The following is an 18,114-nucleotide window of genomic DNA, read 5'->3' as shown; positions in this document are numbered from 1 at the left end:
TCATATGCTTTCTAGTTGATTTTTTTTATTAGGGATGGATTGTCAAAAGCTTTTTCTGCATCTATCGAGATAATCATGATTTCTGTTGGTTTTGTTATTGATATGCTCCATTATGCTGATAGTTTTCCTAGTATTGAACCAGTCTTGCATTCCTGGTATGAATACCACCTGGCTACTTTGTGATATAATGTATATTGTAATCTCCTTGCTAATATTTTGTTTAAAATTTTTGCATCGGCATTCATTAGGGAAATTTGTCTGTAGTTTTCTTTTTCCAGTTTTGCTTTTCCAGATTTAGATGTCAGCACCATATTTGTGTCATAAAAAGAATTTCGAAGGACTCCTTCTTTGCCTATTTTTCCAGATACTTTGTATTGGAATTAGTCATCCTTTAAATGTTTGGTAAAATTCACTTGTGAATCTATCTGGCCCTCAGGATTTTTTTCTTAGGGAGCTCATTGATGGGTTGTTCAATTTCTTTTTCTAAGATAGGGTCATTTAAGTATTCTATTTCCTCTTCTGTTAATTTGGGGCAATTTATATTCTTGCAAATATTCATGCATTTCACTTAGATTATTAGATTTATTGGCATATAATTGGGCAAAATAGCTCCTAATAATGGCTTTAATTTCCTCTTCATAGGGGGCAAATTCACCCTTTTCATTTTTGATACTGGTAATTCGGTTTTCTTTTTTAAAAATCAAGTTAATCAATGGATTGTTTATTTTTTTTTCATAAAAACAGCTCCTAGTTTTATTTATTAATTCAATGATTTTCTTACAGTTTTATTAATCTGTCTTTTGATTTTTAGGATTTCCAATTTGGTGTTACCTAGAGATTTTTAATTTGTTTTTTTCTAGTTTTTTTAGTTGCATGCCTAATTCATAGATCTACTCTTTCTCTCTTTTATTGATGTGAGTATTTGGAGATACAGATTTTCCCCTAAGTACTGCTTTGGCTGCATCCTATATATTTTGGTATGTTGTCTCATCACTGTCATTCTTTAATGAAATTATTGATTGTTTCTATGATTTGTTCTTTGATCCACTCATTCTTTAGGATTAGATTATTTAGTTTCACATTAATTTTTAATTTCTCCTTCTGAGGCCCTTTGTTGAATGTAACTTTTATTGCATTATAACATGAAGAGGATGCATTTAATATTCCTGCTTTTCTGCATTTGGTTGTGAGGTTTATATGTCCTATTATATGGTCAATTTTTTTGTAGGCACCATGTACTGCTGAGAAAAAGGTATATTCCTTTCTATTCCCCCTTTTTTAAAAAAATTAAATTTTATTTTCAGTTCTAAATTCTCTCCCTTCTTCCACCTCTCCCCTCCCCATTGAGAAGGCATGAAAAATAGAACCTATTATAAATAAGCATAATCATGTAAAACGAATTTCCACATTAGCCAGACACCTAAATAGTATTAAAAGAGTTCCATGTCAGGTTGGCAGTATATCTCTAGAGGAGTGCCCCAGGGATTTGTGCTTAGCCCTGTGCCACTTAATATTTTTATCAGTGCCTTGGCCAAAAGCATATGTAGTATGCTCCCCAAATTTTCAGATAGCAAAGCTAGAGGGGATACCTAAAACTAGCATTTATATAGTGCTTTAAGGTTTGCAAAGCACTTTATAAATATCCCAGTTTTTATGCTTACAACATACCTGGGAGGTGTAGGTATTATTAGTATCTCCATTTTGCAGTTGACTGAGACAGACAAAGTGACTTGTCCAGGGTCACACACAACTAGTGAGTGTCTTAGATCAGACTTAAACTGGGATCTTTGTGACTGCAGGTCCAGGACTCTATCCACTGCCTCACCTAGCTGCCTCCTGACAGAATCAGGAACCCAAAAGATTTCAACAGACCAAAACGTTGGGCAGAATCTAGTAAAAAAAAAAAAATACAATGGGATAGAGTCTTATATATATATGAAGTTGATTTTGTGAATCCAAATGGCTATCAGGGGTACCCCACCCCTGAAAATTTTCTGAAAAAAACCTTTTAGTGAATGGCAAGCTTTGCCTGAGTCTTCGGTGTGCTCTATCTATGGACATGGAAGCTAATGTAATTGTAATGGCCAGGCCTAGGATGATAGTAAGCCTAGTATACTCTGCCCTTGGCAGTCATTCAATCAGGCGATCAGTACCTGGAGCTCAGACATCGGGAAGGACAATGAGGAGTCGGGCCATGTGCAAAGAAGGGTAACAAGGATGACTATGGACAGTAATGGAAACCTGTGGTGTGAGAATTACTTGACATCAACTCAATATGTATTTGTTAGGCACCTGCTGTGTTCCAAGAATTGTGCTAAGTGTTAGGCATACAAAGAAAGGCTAAAGACTTGTCCCCGTTCTCAAGGATCTCACAGTCTAATGAGGGAGACGACATGTAAAAACAAGATATATACAGGATATATTGGGGATGGCCAACGGAGGGGAACATTATGGGGAATCAGGAAAGACTTCTGGCAGAAGTTGGGGTTTTAGTTGGAACTTGAAGAAAACCAGGAGATGGCATGGGGTGGGAAGAGCCCCCCAGGGATAGAACTTGAAGGAACCTGGAATTTTTTTACTCTAGGAAAGGAAAAAAAAAGACTCAGTGGGGGCATGATACAAAATCGTGTTCAATATTGAAAGGGCTACTCATTAAGGGGTAAGAATCATTGTGCTTGGGCCCAGAGGGCAGAATCAGCATCAATGAGTACAGCTTGCAGAGAAGTTGATTTAGGAACCATAGAAGTTTCCAAAAGTGGAGGCTGTAGTGGGGTCCCTCATGGAAGGGCTCAAGGTGAAAACTGGATGATCTCATGTGGGCTAGTGATGTTGTAAAGGAAATATGTAGAGCAGATTTCTGTTCAGAAAGGAGTTGGGCCTCTGTAGTCTCTTTTAGCAGTGAAATTGTACTCCTATGAAGATAATGAACACAGCACTTCCCCAAAAGGGACATTCGACTCCCTTCAACACCGGTCCCTGGAGTGAATCATTTGATATAAGCACCAAATGTGATTAAAATTTATTCGGCTTCATAATGACAAAATAACGACTCGAGGAAATCAAATCTTGCCATCTAATGACTCATTTGGAAGAAAGATTCCATTAAATTAATATCAGGTTTGGAACCTGTCTTGGGTTTTTGGTTTCGCTTGTTTGTTTTTGCCTCTCCAAGATAATTTGTTGAATGAATATTTATCCCAAGAGTCTTGTTTTTTTTTTCTTTTTTTCCTCCAAATGAGGAAGGTGGTAATACATGATAAGGAGAGAAAAGAAATGCTTATTAATTATTTTAAATTGTTATTTAAAAAAACAAAAAAGGCACGTTTTCTTGATGCTTCTTTTTCTTCTGAGATCAGTACCAGTGTCCCCTAGAAAGGGAGAACCAGGTGTCAGTGATTTTCTCATTATCACTAATTGGGGGAAGCTATGTGCTGAGCCAAAGCATCCTCATTTGGTTTTACTTGTCACATCCAAAAGAAAAAAGTCCAGAGCCAAAAATGTTATTGATGGCAGCATTTCCTTTGACTTCCTTAAAAAAAAATTCAAAGAAGTTTTTTTTCATTGGTCCCAATTTCTCTATTGCTTTTAAGAATTCCAACAAAGTATATCTATTAGTCTTGGGTGTTAAATAAAACTGAAAAATTAACAAGTAGCCATTGAGGCTAGATTGATGATAGAGAAGAAAAAAATAACTGTACTTTAAAACACAGTCTTTCAATCCCATGACAATCATGATTAGTCTTGCGTACTGCAATCGTGCTAGAGTTTGTCTTTTTCCCCAATTCACCTTTGCTTATCTGAATCATGCTCATTTTTTATTTCCCCAATTACTTCTGCATGGCTGAATGGTGGTAATTTTTTTTTCTCAACTTGCTTTTATGTTTGCTTAAAATAGAAGAAATGGATTCCTTTAAGAGAAGGCATAATAGCAGAAAATGTTTCAATTGTGAGTTTCAGATGCTTGAGAAAGAAAACCGCATTCTGGGCTTTGGTCAAGCTACATACAAAACAAACCAGATTTCCTAGGGGGAGAAGAGAAGAAAAAGCTTTTCTCCTTGGAATCAGCAAATATTTTCATTGTGCTCTCTTGTTGTTCCTTTTTTTTTTCTTTATTGCCTTTCCTAAGAATTCTACAATCCAGAAGTTGTAAACAATTTCATAACTAGCACTTTGTCCTTTCGACCCTTCTTTTTCCTTCGTCTCCACTGGGGCCAGGATTACTACCCCTAATGGACTTGTCACCTCAGTGATGTGGTCATTACTTCTAGCAGGGCCCATCTATGACCACCTAGCCTTTCTGAATCTCCTCCAGGGCTTCCGCAATGGGGATCTACCCAGTGTGCTAGGGGGCTTTTTCTGCGTTCTCTTGAAGTTGTACGGATTCAGATAAATGTGGGGATTGACTGTCACTTATCCTGCGCTCTCACTATGTGATAGGTCATCTTTGTCTTTTTCAGTTAGTTACATATGCATTTGGGAGTCTTTACACTGGCATATAGCAGGTGCTCTTTAAGTGTTAGCTACTATTATTATTATTACTCTCATCGTTATTTCTACTATCACTATTGCTACTACTATTACTGCTGTTACTGCTACTACTACTACTATTACTGTTACTACTACCACAACTCTCTACTGCAGAGAGCACAACTCCGATGGGCTGGCCACATTGTTTGAACTCACACCAGGCAAGTGCTCACATGGTGGTCAGGAAAAGCAATACTTTTTAAGCCACTCTTAAGGTTTCTCTTAAGAACTTTGGAATTGATTCCAAATTGTGTGACATGGGAGACACTGGCCCAGGACTGCCCGGCATAGCATGCCCTCATCAGAGAAGGTGCTGTGCTCTGTGAGCAAAGCAGAATTGAAGTGGCTCAAAAGTAATGCAAGATGCGTAAATTTAAAGAACCCACCCCAAATGTTCACGTGGACTGTTTGTACCTGACCTGTGGTAGAGCATTCCGAGCTCAGCTACAGTTGGACACATTGTAACTTGACTCTGATGTAGTGATTTCACTTTGGTCTTCTTCGAGAACAAAGGACAACAACCAGCCAATGAACCAACCACCACTACTACCACTACCACCACCACTACTAGTGCTGCTGCTGCTGCTGCTGCTGCTGCTGCTGCTGCTACTACTACCTCTATGAGACAATGACTCCACCTCCTGGCTTCTTTCAAGTCCCAATTAAAATCCTACCTTCTACAAGAAGTTTTCCCCAATGCCCCTTAATTAATTAATTAATGCCCCTTAATGCTAGTACCTTTCCTCTGTTGATTATCTCCAATTCATGCCATCTATGTCTTATTTTAACTAGTTGTTTGTGCCTCTCCTATTAGACTGAGCTCCTTGGGATTACTTCTTGCCTCTTTGTATCCCCAGGATTTGGCACGGTGCCTGCCATATAGGAGGCATTCCACAAATTCTTGTTGTTATTTCACCTAACCTTCCAAGACTTGGGCTAGATGAGTTTCGAAAGGTCCCTTCAGTGTTTAATCTATGATCCTCATTTGTTACTTATTGTTTGTCGATGAATTTTCCATCCTGGCCTACGTGAATAATTCCTGCAACCTGGCACCGTAATGGAGAGCTCTGGGATTTGCAGTTAAAGCTAGATTGGAAGTAAACTTTAATCCCTTTTGCCTCCAAAGAAATGAACTTCGGTGGCATCTAAGCAATGCCTCAGTGATGACTGGTAAGATTTTCTCTGTTCCAGCTGTTTACCTAACTGATGATAACATACGTTTGTATAATACTTTAAGATATACAAGTTCCTTTTTTCACAATTAACACTGTTTGGACAGGTATTATTGTTCCCAGTTTACAGATGAGCAAATCGAGGCTCAGAGCAGTTAAAAGACTTCATCAGAGTCCCACAGTTAGTGAGTGTCAAAGCTAAGACGTGAAACTAGGTCTTCTCATCCTAAGTGCAAAATTCTTATCATTGCAGTATGCTGTCTAGTTGACACAGTTGAGAATGAAGCCCTATGTGAATGGTAATTGGAAATTACCAGAACAAACAAAAAGTTTTGAAAGATATTCCTGCTGGATGAAAACATAAACTCACTGACGTCTCCAGAGAATAGAACAGTTCTCCTGGAAGAGGAAGATTTAGATTTTTTAAAAATTGTTGTTGGGGAGTCATTTTTCAGTCACATTCAACTCTTCATGCCCCCATTTGGGGTTTTCTTGGCAAAGATGCTAGAGTGATCTGCCATTTCCTTCTCCAGCTCATTTTACAGATGAGGAAACTGAGGCAAACAGAGTGAAGTGACTTGACCAGGGTCAAACAGCTAATAATTGTCTGAAGCAAGATTCAAGCTCAGGAAGATGAGTCTTCCTGACTTCAGGCTGAGGTCAGGTACAAATAGTGCCACTTTTCAATTGTTAATTTAATTTAATTCTAATTTTGTTAATTAAAAATTTTAAACCGTATAATCAGATGAGGAGGAGGAAGAAGAGACAATTACCACCCAACAGATGCCTGCAGTTCCTAAACTGGGAGTTCAAAGCCCTGCAGAGCCTGGTTTCTCCTTATATTCTCTTCCAAGCCTGTCTCTTGCCTTTCCCCTCCCATACATTTCATCATTCAGTCAAACTGATAAGGTGCGCCATTCTTTCAGAGGGTCTCCCTTTCCCCCATCATGCCTTCCTTCATACTATTCCCTCTGTTTGAAATACCCTACCCACTAAATGTGGGTATCTGTTGAAAACCTCTCTACCTGTCAAGATGCAGGTCAAATGTCACCTCTTCCATGGAGCCTTCAATGTAAGAAACACTTATTCAGGCCTTCATGTGTGCAAGGTTCAGTGCTAAGGTGGATGGAAAGTGGTATAACCCCCACAGATTTGCAAGGAACTTAGCCGATGCTCTCCTGGGATGAATTTGATTTACCCATAGATACGTATTATAAGGAAAGATAATGAACTGGAGACCATCCATAGGAGGGAGAACAGGGTAGCGAAGGACCTTGGAGTCATGCCGTATGGCAATTGGTTGGAGGAGGTGGAAATGAAGAACAATACTGGAGAGAAATAGACTTAGGGAGCGCCATAATTATCTGTCTTCCGAGTATCCAAAGGGTTTCCATCAGAAGAGAGGTTAGATTTGTTCTTGTTGGCCCCAGCAGTGGCAGGACCAGGAGTGGCAGGTGGAAGTCTCCCAGAGGCTGTCACAGTGTCCCATAACTGTGCTTGATACGAAAGGAGGGTTCAGTTTGGGGGTGAGGTGCAGGGAGTCTGACTTATTCTGGAGTGTCCAAATGGTTTCCCACTTCTGGGGTCACAAGGAGGAAGACACTAATCAGGGGAGATTGTTTGAGAGGTAGAAGTATCTAGCCTAGAAGGTTCTAGGCATTGATGATTCTAGATATGTGGGTTCCAGAGAGAGACAGAGACAGAGACAGAGAGAGTGGGTGGAAAGGAAGGAAGTAAAAGGAAATGTCTCTGGAGCAGAGACAGCTTTTCAGAGAAAAGTCGGGGCCAGAAAATTAGAGGTTGTTTCCTAGGCTACTACTCCGATGGTGTTGTTGTCGTTGTTATTGTTGTTGAATTGTTGTTCAACTGTGTCGGACTCTTCATGCCTCTATTTGGGGTTTGCTTGGCAAAATTACTGAAGTGGTTTGCCATTTCCTTCTCCAGTTCATTTTACAGATGAGGAAACTGAGGCAAACAAGTTAAGGGACTTGCCCAGGGTCACACAGAAATATCTGAGGCCAGATTTGAACTCAGCAAGATGAGTCTTCTTGATTCCAAGCCCAGTGCGCTGTGCGCTATGGTGCCATCCAGCTGCCACTACTCAGACACTTCCAGATAATTAGAACTACCCCAAAATCTTACGGATGGCCTCGAGGAATTAGTTACTTATTCCCAACCATGTATCTTCAAGCAAAGCCTGGACTGGCACTTATCAGCAATATGATGGAAGAGATTCTTGCTCAGTTAGATAAGAGGACCCTGAGGGCCCTTCCAGCTCTGAAACTGTGTAATAGGAGGTAAAGTATGATCCAAGCCATAAAAATGTCATCTCTGATATCTCTAAAGTCAGAAGTAATGATTCCTTCCTCCCACATTACATACCACTTTATTTGTATCTCTCGAGTGGTTCAGAAGCATTTTAGAAAGCGCTGGACTCAGAGCCGGGAAGACTTTGGTTCAAGGCCCACCCCTGATACCTCCTGGTTGTGTGACCTTGGTCAAATCTCTTCTCAGTGTTTTAGGCTACTCTCAAAGACTATATGTTGCAGAGAACATCAGGGATATGCTGCTAACATTTCTAGTACAATGTTGAATAATAGTGGTGATAATGGACATCCTTGCTTTACACCCCTGATCTTATTGGGAAGACTTCTAGCTTATGTCCATTACACATAATGCTTGCATGCGTACTGATGGTTTTAGATAGATACTATTTATTCTAAGAAAGGTTTCATTTGGGGCAGCTAGGTGGTGCAGTGGATAGAGCTCTGGCCTTGGAGTCAGGAGGACCTGAGTTCAAATCTGGCCTCAAACACTTGATGCTTACTAGCTGTGTGACCCTGGGCAAGTCACTTAACCCCAATTGCCTCACCCCCCAAAAAAAAAAGGCTCTATTTATTCCTGTGGTTTCTCGTGTTTTTAATAGGAATGAGTGTTGTACTTTGTCAAAAGTTTTTTTCTGCATCTATTGAGTTAATCATATAGTTTTTGTTACTGATATACTCAATCATGCGATAGTTTTCCTAATATTGAACTAGCCCTGCATTCCTGGTATAAATCTCACCTGGTCATAGTGTATGATTCTGGTGATAAACTGCTATAATCTCCTTGCTAATTTTATTTTAAATTTTTACATCAATATTCATTAAGGAAACTGGTCTATAGTTTTCTTCCTCTGTTTTTGCTCTTCATGGTTTAAGTCTCAAAACCATATTTGTGTCATATAAGAATTTTGGTAGGACTCCTCCTTTACCCATTTTCCTAAATAGTTTAATATAGTATTAGAATTAATTGTTCTTTAAACGTTTGGTAGAATTCACTTGTAAATCCATTTGGCCCTGGAGATTTTTTCTTAGGGGGTTCATTGATGGCTTATTCAATTTCTTTTTCTAAAATGAAGTTATTTAAGCATTTTATTTCCTCTTCCGTTAATCTAGGCAATTTATATTTTTGTAGATATTCATCCATTTCCCTTAGCTTGGGCACCATTGCATAAAAGGAATTCTAGGAACAAGTCAAATATGAATATGGGAAGAAAACAAAGAACATGAAGTCATAATCCTTTTCATTTGAAAAATATTTATTTCAGATTAGACTAATAGGAAGTGACTTAACCTCATCTTACCCATTCTTCTGAATCCAAATGGTAGAAGCTGTCTTCTTACATAAAGGATCCAGGATGAAGGTGCAATATTTGTAGGAAGGGAGCCATGCATAGTGTTGAAGCTTTTTTATACACACGGAAAAAAAGGAAAAACCTTTTTTGATCTCTCACAATATTCAAGAAAGAAACATCCCTGCCCATTATATTGCATATAATACTTTTATTTATTTTTTTTAAGTGAGGCAGTCGGGGTTAAGTGACTTGCCCAAGGTCACACAGCTAGTACTCATCAAGTGTTTGGTCTGAGGCTGAATTGGAACTCAGGTCCTCCTGACTTCAGGGCCGGTTCTCTATCCACTGTGCCACCTAGCTGCCCCACTTTTATTTTTTAGCCTGTTTTCTGTCCATCACCTCCTAAAAGGTTATTGCTTCTGACCTGGGAAGCAGTTATAGTTTGCCTTTCTGCTTAGCTCCTGAGCTGAGACATAAAACATGATATTGATCAGCAGACTCTATTTCTTGACTATGGCAGAATGCTTTGTTTCAAAACATCAGTGAACCTTAAAATTGAAATGATAAAATATTCCTGATCCTCTTCCATCTATTCCTCAACCACTTTCTGGGGGATGTTGTTTGTGTTGTTATAACGGACCGTTGTCCAGCCACAACAGAATAGATTTTTTATTTTATTTGTCAGTGTCAAGAAATGGAGAATTACTACTAGTAAGAAAAGTTTTGGGCCTTTGGCTGCTTGTATCTTTTGTATTTTGTTTCTTGTATTCTGTATTTTGTACCTTAAATCTTATTTTTTTTAAAAAACCACATTTCCTGCTTCACTTGAAAAACAAACTATTATTCATCTATAAGTCCAGCAACTGATTTTTCAAACAAATGTGGTGATGTCAAGAATGAAATATCACATCATCCTCAAAGACGTTGAAGGTTTTTTACAGGAAGTGCTATCGTAAATATTCCCTCAAAAACTTTGAGGGGGTCCACACCCAAAGAAAGAACTATGGAAGCCGAATTGTTATTTTTTTTTCTTTTCTGTTGAGTCTTGTTTCCTCTTTCTGATGGTTCCTCCTATTGGTTTTAATTTCTACTTACAACATCACTAATGTGAAAATATGTTTAATATGAATGTAAATATATAGCCTATATCAGATTGTGCGCTGTCTTGGGGAGGGTGGTGGGGAAGAAAGGGGAGAAATTTTTTAACTCAAAAGCATATGGAAGTGATTATTGATAAATCAAAATAAATTAATAAAAAAAAGAAAAAGAAAAAAAATTTGAGGGGGATAAGAAAGAAATGAGATGAAGAATACCAACATAGGACAAACTAGAGGGTGAATTCACCAAAGGATGACCAGAATGATGAGGGATATGAAAGCCTCATCTTCCTAGACTCAGTTGATGGAACTGAGGACAGCAAAAACTCAAGACTTTCAGTCAAATTAAGATATTAATTAATTAATTAAGATATTCAGTCAAATATTCAGTTTGGGAAGAGGGGTCCTTTCAGATGTTTGAAGACAAAAAGGGAATCTCTGTTGGTCCAGTGGGCAGAAAGAGAACCCAAGAGTAAGGTTATGGAAGGCAGATTTCAGCTCAGTTCAGCATAAGAAAGAACATGTCAGACAGTGAAAATAAGTTGTTTTGTAGGTAGAGACTTCCATGTTATTGGATATGTCCAAGTGGTCTACCTGTGAGGGTGCCCCATCACACCTTATTCATCATCTCTCAAGACAGATATTTAGTGGAAGGTTAAATTTGATGACCTCAAAGGCCCCTTCCAACTCTAAAATTGTACTTTTCTGCGGTATTAAGGTTATTATGCCTTAAGAGTGATTTAAATCTGATGTTAACTCACTAATGACAGAGTGCTGTCCCTCTAAACCCAATAAAGGAAATAGGCAAAAATATCTATGAAGACACATAATTGGAAGCGGTGGTTTTGTAGACCTGAAGTGTCCAAGCATATAGTATTATAATATAGTTAGATGAGTCCTACATAGAGTCAGGAGACCAGGGGGTAGGCCTGGCTCTGCTGTTGACTAGCTGTTAAGACTCTTAATTCTCTGGACCTCAGTTTGCCTCACCTATCAAATGGTGGGATTAGATGGTTATCTCTGGGTCTTTTCTAGCTGTAAGAGCCTCTGTGATCTGTTCACCATTTTCTCTTCTAATACAATGATTAATAGTTATGTTAGTCTCAGGAAGATATCTAAAAAAAAAAAGCCAACTGCCATGTAAATGGCGTCTAAATTCAAATATGTATTTGTATATGCAAATATATACAGATTTGAATACTCCCGTGATTCTAGGGATGTGAGTGTTGCTTGAACTTCCATGATTCCCTAGTAGATGGTTGATTGTGATCTGATTGGAAAGGTGGACTGATGGATCAATTAGTTGGTGGCCAACCCTCTGTAGAGGGCGCCTCCATGAATTTAGCTAGGCTGGGACCACCAGGGATGATAGGTATATGGTCTATCACCTGGTTGGTACTCAAAACTTCTCCCGGTCACAAGGAGCCACCAGGGTTACTGCTTTGCTGATAGAGGAGCCCTGGGACAGCTCCACCCTAGGATGAAGCACTGGATGAGAGACTTCGAAAGGGGCTAATTATATATTTATGTGTGCTTTCTTGTGATTAGGATAAGATGGAATCGGTTTTCTTCAAATGAGGGTAGTTTGTTCTTAGGTAAAGCAGTTTGTATCTGGAGAGGCAGTGTGGTGTAATGGATAGAGAACCGGCCTCGAAACTGGGAAGGCTCAAGTCTGGCCTCTCATACATACTGGCTGTGTGACCCTTACCCTCTCACTGCTTTAGGCAATTCACCAAGGCTGTTGTTGTTTGTCCTTCCTTCTCCAAGGGGACCATGACATCCAGGAGGTGATGCCATGACGTGCAGGTGAATTGAATTTAAGTGAGGGAGGGCTGTGCAAAGTCTCTAGCCTCACTTTGTCCTCTGGAGCCATCTGTTAAGCTGTAGAGAAGGTGCAAGCCTGCATGGGTGGAGAGAGTTACCTGACCTGGGAGTTCCCAAATCAAAGCAGTCACAGGTCCATATTCCTTATCTCTACAAGGTATTCCTCTGCCCTCTTGGTTGGTGAGTTCGGGGTGACACTTGGCCCCTTTTGTAAATAGATGATATTGTGTGCCTGTCTTTAGTTTTGATGAAGCACTTGGGACAAATTGAGGGGAAGAGGAGCCACTTCTTCGGTCTCCCCTTTCCGCCCCTTCCCCATTCCCTTAACCTCCTTCCAAATTCAGCTTTAGGACTTGAAGTAACCTCTTCAGTCCCTTTCTGCTGAGGGACACAGGTGGTCAGAGGTCAATGTGTCCTGCCTGGGCAATGCTGCCTCCCTGGGGTGGAATATGGTAGCAGAGCTTCTCCAGTAGCATCTGAGAGCTACTGATGAGATGGTGGGTGTTAAAATGTTTTGCAAACTTTAAAGTGCTACCCGAACGTCAGCGGTTGCTTTGTTATCACTATTACTCCTCTCAGACAATAAACCTCCAAATCAGGAAGATCTGGGTTCAAGTCTTTCTGACACAAACTGGCTGTGTGACCCTGCTCAGCTACATAATCTCTTCAACGGCCCCAGGCAACTCCCTGAGACTTTGGGTTGTGTAAACTGGTGCAACATTTTGTAGAGGATTGGTGTTGCTCATTGGGAGAAAACACAGATCTACTCCCCAAAAGGACACACCACCTACTACTGTTTATGGATAGTGATCTTTTAAGTGGGAATAGAATGACTCAGTCAGAAGAATCTGGATTCATAGGTTTAGAATTGGAAGGGATTTTAGATATCATTTGATTTCCCTCATTCTATAGATGAGGAAACCAAGGCTGAAGTTAAGAAGTAAAGTGACTTGCTTAGGGTCACTGAGCTAAGAAGTGCTGACATGTGAACCTGAGTCCCTCTCTTAGACGGAAACTCCTTTTACCCCATGATTCTGCCTCACGTTCAACTCTCTTCTTGAGACCCTGAGATTTAAATGACTTGTCCAAGGTCAAATAGGCAGAGCTGAGATTTGAACCCAGAACCTTTGGCTCCAAATCCAGATATAGTTTTACTGTGTCACACTATCCCTTTGTCCCCAGTCTTGAGTTCCTCTTTAAGGTGTCCTCTTTACCTCTCACATCTGATCAGATCCCGTCGATCCCATGTGCACCCTCACATCTGTCCCACTGCCAGCCTCATTACATCATTAGATGAAGTCTCATTACCACCTACCTAGACTTTTGCAAATCTTTCTTTAAAAGCCCTCCAGTCTCCTTTCCCTGCCTCCTCCAGTATATCCTTCTTTTATAAATACAATTATGTTATATTTATATAATTATGTCACATATATTCTATACATATTATATGTTACGTATATAATTATATTTATATACCAAATTTATTTCTAGATTAATAGATCTAATTACTTCTCTGCTCTAAAATCTGCAGTGGATCCTTGGTGGCTTCTGATTTAAGAGCACACACCTTCCCTAGCATTCACAGACTTCCCCAACCTCACACTCGTCCACACGTTACAGACATTTCTCGCAATATCCACAAAAGTCACACATTTGAGTTTAGGATCTCAGCTGCCCGCCCTGCCCCCGAAAAGATGGGGAAGACCTACCTTACCTAGTCTTTGTATGTTTGAACTTCTTGCCTGTGGAAGACCAATTACATATGCCCATAGGCTGTTCCTCTAAATTATTTTTTGTTTTCTATAACTGACTCCTTAAACTATTGGTAACTTTCATTAAGAAATTTATCACGTGCTGGTCCCTTGACCTATATGTATATGATTGAGCTATAAAAACAACAATAATAATAACAACATTTATATACTTCTTTAAGGTTTGAAAAGAACTTTACATGTATTATCTCATTTGCTGAACAACCCTGTGAGGTAGGTGTTATTATTAACCCCACTTTACAGATGAGGAAACTGAGGCTGAGAATTGCTTTTCCCAGGGTTCACACAACTAATAAATGTTTGAAGCAGAATTCAAACTCAATGTCTTCCTGCCTCCAAGACCAGCACTATACCACTGCACCACCTCATTAAATAATGTCACTGGCTCACAGCAACACATGGAAAACTTCTTGAAAATGGATATAGAATCATTCATAAATAAGTTAGAAGTTCCGAGATGCGAGAGGTTGGGCCCTAATCATTTGTACCCCTCCATGAAGCCCGACCATCTTTTAGCATTAGCATTGGTGATGGAAAGTTACATGTAGAAACTCTAAGCAAAAAGAGGGTGAAAGTCTTGATGTTACAGGGAGTAGAAATTGTCTAAAGGGGAGCCGTATGGGGCGAGAACTTTAATGGTGACCTGGCGAGAACTTTAATCGTGACCTTAGCTCTTACAAGTTTCTGTAACAAAATGTTATTACTTGTTTACCTCTGGGAGGCCAAGATTTGTTATGCTTAACAGAAGAAAATGAGTTGCATATACGTAATGACATTTTGTAGTGACAAACATTTTAGACTGAAAGAGGAAATGTGGTTCATTTCCTTTCTGGGAAAGCTTAGTGGGGACAGAGAAAGTAGATTAAATGATGAATTCTTGTTGATCTTAAATAAGCATCTACTTGGATTCCTTTCATTGTCTTTTGAGAGACCCCCTTTCTGAGAGCCCCCACAGAAGTCCTACTTTGATGCCTACTCATGGCATAGATTTTACCATGGATTATTGAAAACTCTGCCAGAGGGAGGGTAAACTCCCTGGAAAGGGAGCTGGAAAGGCAAGTATGGGCCTAATATGTGAATCATGTGAGGACCAGGCTGGATAAATTAGGAAAAGCACATCACCATGTTGGTCACAGCCTGAGAAATGTTTTGTCTGCAGCAATTCTCAAAGACCAATTAGTCAACAAGCTTTTATTAAATGCCTTCCGTATACAAGATCCTGGGATTGCCCAGACAAAAATCAGTCTGCCCTCAAAGAGCTTATATTCTATCAAGAAAAACAAGTCCATGAGTATGTATATACAATTTAAGAACAAAATAATAATAGGTTTAAAGAAATTTTATAGAACTCTCAAAAGACTATCAATAAATAAGTCAACAAGCATTTACTATGCACCTACTATGTACTAGGCACTGTTCTAGGAATTGTGATTACAGAAACAACAAATTAACCAGTCTTTGCCCTCAACAAGCTTACTCTCTATCTGGAAAGATAACATGCACAGAAATAACTATATATAGACAAGATACCAAGAAATGGAAGGCTCACCCTATAGGATCATAGATTTGAAATCACCTAGGGAGAGACCTTAGAGGCCGTGCTTTATGGGGAGAAGGAAGGTATTAGCAATTGGGGAAAATCAGGAAAGGATTATGTAACCTTTTTTTTGTAGTCTGTTGAAGCCTATGGACATCTTCTCAGAATAATGCTTTGAAATGCATAAAGTAAAATATAAATCATTGCGATGGAAAATAATTATGCTGAAAAAAATTGAGTTTATAATCTGAAGGTTAAGAAATCCTGTTATAGAAAGTATTGCTTAAACTGAGTCTGGAAGGAAGCGAGGGATTTAAGAGATGTTGGTGAGGATGGAGGGCATCTCACACCCATGGGCGGCAGCTGTCTACTAGCTACTCAGTTGTAGCTGTGTCTGGGGAGGGAATTCCCAGGCTTGTAAAATTACAGGAGCATAAAGTAGCTAATATTCCTCAGAGAGCATTGGGTAAGCAAGGCTGAGATAAAGGAAAAAGAGAGAAAAACCACAATCATTTATACTTGTGAAGAAGAGGAATTTTCAAGAAGATATAGAACCTGAAATGGGGGGAAAGACTATTTAGATCCTAGTTGACTCAAAGTGAAATGATGACCTAAAGTTGAGCTAAATCATTTGCCTCCCACTGAGTAGTGATTAAAAAGCAATCAAGTGTAGCTGTAACGGCCTTGCAAGGCTTATGTGAAGATGTAGAAAACCGCTGAGGAGTGAGTACAAGTAATCTATTCCCTGGAGCAAACAGAGGCTCCATCTTCCACCTAGGGTTCTATGGTTTCTGGGTTGGCTGACTTTTTATAATCTTGGGGTTTTTTTTTTTTTTGTTTTTGTTTTTGTACTTCCCAGCCTACTTAAAGCCTGGCAAATGATAACAGTCCATACCATGTTGTTGTGAAGGGCTATAAATACCCAAGAGAGGAGGTTGCATTTTCTCTTAAAAGTTGTCAAAGAGCCACTGCATTTTCTTGGGCAGAAAGTGACATAGCTGGGTCTGCCATCTTTTCTTTCTGAAGAGTTTGATATAAACACTCAAGTGAAGCACAGTGTTAGAGAACTTTATAAAGATGTTATTATAAAGACATTTATAATATAACTCTATAAAGACAGTATTATTGTAAAGAATCATTTCTACCAGCTGCGTGTAAAGTCTAACTTAAATAGGCAGCTCCAGAACTTTGAGACAAGCAAGAATTTAGGTTGGTTTCAAGACCCGCTAAGTTGTAATTATTTCCTGGTTTTAGAGGGTAGCCCTTAATGTTGTTGTTCTTCAGTTATATCTGACTCTTCATGATTCCATGGACCATACTGTCCATGGGGTTTTTTGGCAAAGATACTGGAGTAGTTTGCCATTTGCCATTTGCTTCTCCAAGCCTTGATAGTACAACTCGATTGCCATAAAACTTCCACGAATCTCTTGTGGATGAGAATTATAGACCTCAATAATGGATTCCCTGAGGAAGAGTTGAAAGAGGAGAGTTCTGAATTTATTCTTTGAGTCCCTGGGTCCTTTGTACCTGAAACTACCCTAAACTTAAAGAGTAGGTTAGGGAAATTAGCTTTCTATCATTCTAGATACACTCAGGGAGGAGAGAATAACCAATCCCTTATCTATAAGACACAGAGGGGTGACAATGTCCTGTGCAAGGCTCCCAATGTAAGAGTGATAACAGAAGAGGCAGTCTATTTTAGCTGCTCTTATAGCTGTATTGAGGAAGACTTGGGTTTGAATCCTGCTTTGGGTACTTAATCATCAAATAATAATCACATGTTATAAGCTTTGTGACCCTGGGCAAATCTCTTAACTGCTTTCATCCCCAACTTTTTTGTCTGTAAATACAATATTATAAATATTTATTAATTTTCTGCTATGTGCCAGGCACTGTGCTAAGCACTAGAGATACCACCATCAACAGCTACTACTACTACTACTACCACCATCAACAGCTACTACTACTACTACTACTACTATTTTGCCTATTCTGTCAAGGACTAACTTTCCTCCTCTTCCTACCTACTACTACTACCAACAACAGCTACTACTACTACTACTACTACTACTACTACAATTACTGTCAAGAGCTAACTTCCCTCCTCTTCCTCTTCCTACCTACTACTAACAACCACTACTACCATAAAAATGTTTCTTCACCTGGGAATGTCAGCATTAGTTGTGAGGAGACTGACTGGGATAGGTAATTTTGGTGGAACCTGACAACTCACTTTGGTGATTACTTCTGAACCATCTCTAACTTGTTAATTGAAGATAAGGATAAACTTTTGACTCCTTGTGGAGATGAAAAGAAGGCACTATGGGCCTCAGGGGAAAACTGAATGGAAATAAATCTAATCTGCACTTTTGGTGATATTGGGAACATGGACAGTCCTTGGAGATCACTAACAGGAGAATAAAAGCAAATCAAAACACATCATGCCACATAATATAGGATAAAACTAAAGTAGTCCCTGAAACTCGCTGTATTTCTTTAAAGCTTTTTACCTTCATATCTCCCCCAACTCCCTCTGGTTGGAGAGGGTAGGATCCTGGTGGACATCTCT

This window comes from Vombatus ursinus, unplaced genomic scaffold (genome assembly GCF_900497805.2).
Source record: "Vombatus ursinus unplaced genomic scaffold, bare-nosed wombat genome assembly UNPS02014825.1, whole genome shotgun sequence".
Classification (NCBI taxonomy): domain Eukaryota; kingdom Metazoa; phylum Chordata; class Mammalia; order Diprotodontia; family Vombatidae; genus Vombatus; species Vombatus ursinus.
The sequence above is the reverse complement of the archived record's forward strand: the minus strand, read 5'-3'. Positions refer to the sequence as shown.